Below are 5000 nucleotides of genomic sequence, written 5' to 3' on the forward strand. Positions count from 1 at the left end.
ATGAATAAAATAGAAATAATGTGGTAGAACTTTAAGAGTGGGGGTGTGCTGCCATCTAGTGGCATAGCTATGATTAACTATTTTGAGGAAAGTTCAGGAAGACTAGCGAGAAATAGGTTACGGGGTGGAATAGCCGGGGATAGGAGACTGCCTTATACCTGCTGGTGTGCAAGCACTGGGAAACCATGATATTTAGAAAGCAAAACCCAAGGTGGAACATACACTCAAATATACTCTCTGAAGGGAGTAGTCATATGAAGCAGAGATGGTCTAGTGCACGTCCTTCTCAGAGGAACTAGTCAGGTCTCCGAAATGAAGATGGGGGGGGGCACGCATGTAAAATATGCACGTGTGAGCTGTAAAGAGAATAAGTGGTTGGGTTAAAAGAAAATAATTAAAACACAATGTACAGCAAGAACAGCTGAGAAAGGGGTGGGAAAATAGGGTTGTCTAAGGAAAAAGGCTAGACATGCATGGGAAGCATACAGCAAGAAGGTCGGGATTCTTAGAACAAAATAACACAGTCAAAGCAAACTTGGCTATGCACTCTCTGGTTCTATGCATAAATGGTGTTTAATGCAATAGTTATGAACAGCTTATTTTGGAACAGTAGGTTAACACAGTTCAAAAGCGTAGCCAGGTAATGCATTCTCAGGATCAACTGCTTAAAAAAGGTGTTACAATAACATTTATACGCAGTTCATCAGATACCCATAATTGTGGATATAATTCAGTACTTATGGTATGACTGCATGAAATAAGCAGGAAACTCAGATATACTCTCTGAAGGGAGTAGTCAGATGAAACAGAGGTGGTCTGGTGCATATCCTTCTCAGAGGAACTAGTCAGATCTCCGAAATGAAGATGGGGGGGCACACGCGGAAAATATGCACATGTGAGTCTCAAATGTACTCTCTGCAGGGAGTAGTCAGATGAAGCAGAGGTGGTCTGGTGCACATCCTTCTCAGAGGAACTAGTCAGGTCTCTGAAATGAAGATAGGGGGCACGTGCGGAAAATATGCACATGTGAGTAGCAGGTACACGAGCAGTCAGTGACAGTTACCTTGGAGAGCAGGGGCATTAATTTATATTAATATATTTATATATACGTGTGTGTAATACATACATCTCTGTCTCTCTCTTGCTCACTATCTTTATCTCTGTATAAGTATTTATAGATAGATAGATACAGATACAGATGTATAGATAGGGTCTCTGTCAGAAGATCAAATGTGATCCAAGAAAGTAGAAGTGTGAGTTAGTGGAATGCTAAAATGTTAGGTTATATCTAATGTTTTGAATTTCATGATGTGCGTGCATGTGCAAGCATTTCTGAGAATTAGAATAAGGGTTAGGGGAAGGGGAGAGATGTGTTAAGTTTGTGTACTGTATGTTTGTAGTGTGGATGTGTGTGTCTTGTTTAGTGGTATAGTTAGGGAAAGAGTGTTTTGTAATGCAATATGCATGGTAATGATCCTTACTCATGTGTTCTAACAGTAACCATACCCGTGACACTAACCCTGCACATTACATTGTAAAACAATCTTTTCCATAACAATTCCACTATACAGACAATATGTCGCTTCACTAATTAGAAGTCATTATTTCCAGTAGGATTTCTTACGTTTAGTCTGTTGCAGTTGGTATTTTGTGTTTAAGGGAAATGTGTTGGTTTACTGTTGGGCAATGATATACATATATGTAAACCAGGCAGACAGATTGAAAGACACACACACACACACACACACACACACACACACACACACACACACACACACACACACACACACACACACACGTAAAAGTATCATGTGGATCAGCGGGTCTTATGAGATGAAATGTTTTCTGACCTTCACATTTCCCATTATATAGGCTCTGACATTGGTCCATACAGTGCAAAATACATTACCGTTGATGTTCAGTAATGGGTTTATCTTAGCTAATTAGGCTGTTGCCATTACCTCAATTACATTTAGACAAATAGCAACATTTCTGGCATGGCTACACTTCTACTAAATTCCAAAAACCTCAAGTGCTATGGATAAAGTGTTACCTGAAATTCACACCATTAATGGCATCTGCTCAATCAGATTCAGTGTCTCTAGAAATGTTCCGGCTGTTTGACGGTGCTTTAACAGCAGGGGAACAAGGCCTATATAAAATATCTCCTTAAAAGTAACAGCTGTGTTGGCAGGTTTTCTAATTAAAGACATACACAGTAATTAGACAGACTGCGTTAAGGAGATATTTAATAAGAATATTCGTCTCTCGCTGTTGATCTCTACTGCCGTTTCTTTCTTTCTTTTTTAATTTTAGAATGGTGTTGGATGACTCAGCAAGGTAATGCTGTACTTTTAAAACAATTCTCCCTGGTCAGAGATTATTTTAAGTGGCCTGTACTCGTTATGGTTCACCATTATATTTCTCTAAGAGGAGAAGTAAATTTTGTCCATCACTTATGAACAGACCTGTGTTACAAAATATAGCTTGTAAAATAGAATTTAGGGTATATTGAAATAGTATGACATTGTGTTTGGGGCTAAGGAATTCAGCTACTGTTACAATGGAGTAACGCTGCCAGTGTTACAGAAATATCTCTAAAATTAAGCAAAGAGGTACTTAGAATACATTATCTGCACACTGCCTTAATTGCCTGAACATTATTTGTTTTCTGCACTGGCCACTCTGACCATTGGATATATTATACCACTGCTCAAAACTAAACCAAGAAAATAATCTTTGCCAGTAAAAGAAATAAGAAACAGGATCAGCTGCCTAATTTCCAGACACACTATATACACTTGGTGGGGTCTCAGAATGGGAGACATTAAAAAATGTAAGAAAGAGAGCATGGGATTCAAACACTGCTCTTAAGAACTGCATCTTGGTGTTTAACTATTTGACTGTATTCCACTGTAAGAATCAAATCACTTGCAGTCAGTGCACTGAAAAACATTTTGTACATGTCAGTAGCAAGAAATGAAAATAAACAAGGCTACTAGCCAGAAAGTGATCTAATGTACTATTTGATCAAAAAGAAGCCTTTAGCTATCATGTTCCAAGCTATGCACAGGTTTTCTTTGATACTCCAAAGATGTTTACTGCAATCCCTGGAAGAGTAAGATACCAAGTACAAATGTGTGTAATACATACGATCTGAAGCTGTGAGATCTGGAAGTATGCCCCCTACTTTAAGGCACAGGAATGTCACACTAAGTTTGTCTGTCCTATCTGTCTATCTATCTATCTATCTATCTATCTATCTATCTATCTATCTATCTATCTATCATCTATCGACAGCAGGGGTACATGTAGTATACTGGAGATTTAAGATACTGAAACAAATTCCAACATTTGTTGTATTTATTACGAAATCACAATTTTTTTTTGAAATTGCAGAATTTATAATTATGGATTCTAGACTTCTAACATGGGCCATCACAAAAATCTTGTGGACCAAATTAAAACATCCTATTAAAACTAAATCTATAGGACCAGGGAAAAAGGAGATGGTAACAAATGTTCAATTCTGAGTGATTTTATTTCCAAAACTGTTGATGGATTCTATGTCAGTCATCCATTTAATGACTGTTAATACACACACACACACCACACACACACACACACACACACACACACACACACACACACACACACACACACATACAGACACACATGTACATGTACACAAACACACATGCCTACACACACACCCACACACACACACACACACACACACACACAATTCAGAAGCTCACACGAGCAAATATCACACACAAAAGGACCACACCCACACACCCACAGACGCACACACGCACACATGCACCCATGCACCCACACACATGCACACACACACACATGCACACACACATGTACACAAACACACATGCCTACACACAAACACACACACACACACACACACACACACACACACACACACACACACACACACACACACAAAATTCGGAAGCCCACATGAGCAAATATCACACACAAAAGGACCACACATGCCCCACACACACACACACACACACACACACACACACACACACACACACACACACACACACACACACACACACACACACACACACACACACACACACACACACACACACACACACACACACACACACACACACACACACACACACACACACACACACACACACACACACACACACACACACACACACACACACACACACACAGACAATATGGATACATGTGGAATTTGGTTTACAAACTAACTGAATTTTCTGGTCCAGTAAGTAAAGTAGAAGAAAATAGGGTACTTACGTATTATCGCAACCAGATTTTCGAGGTTGAAATAATACCATGCTGGCATGAAAACGAGTGGGTGAAACACCGCAAGCTGTTATTTGAAGTCCTTACTGATGAAAAGTAAATTTGGAAGACATTCAGGAAGAGAGAAACAATTATTTTAGTCTTCTTCCTGCTTTGCGTGCATTACACATGCACGCTTCAATTGTCTCAGATTTCTAGGGCAGTATAATTCATTATGTAATGGCGGAACGAGTTGATCTGTTTTGCAGTAGTGAGTGCAAGTTGTTGGGTACACTAATATAGCAAGCCGTGGGCACAGTTATATAAAAACAGAAACATTGCAATGTTCTTACTTGCTAAGGAAAAGTGAAGTGAAGCAATATTTGGTGAGAGTAATTGCAGTCAGTAAGAGAGCAGCCATGACAATTGAAGCGTCTATGCACTTAAAGTGCATACATAAACAGCGCCACTATGTTTTTCTTTTGTTTTAGGCTGGGTTATGAATAAAAATCTTCACTGTGAAGGAAAACATACTGACATCTTCACAGCATTAACAGAATACATTTAGACATTGTGAAGCAACCGGTATTATCGCGAACGCCTGATGGTTATAATACGGAGTGCTGGATATCTTACATATTCTCAGTGTAAGGAAAGCAATTTAATGCACAATGCTTTGTGTACTTCAGCAGACAGAAACAGGAGGTAAAACA

This window comes from Protopterus annectens, chromosome 2.part0, assembly GCF_019279795.1.
Source record: "Protopterus annectens isolate FY-2018-M chromosome 2.part0, PAN1.0, whole genome shotgun sequence".
Lineage (NCBI taxonomy): Eukaryota > Metazoa > Chordata > Ceratodontiformes > Protopteridae > Protopterus > Protopterus annectens.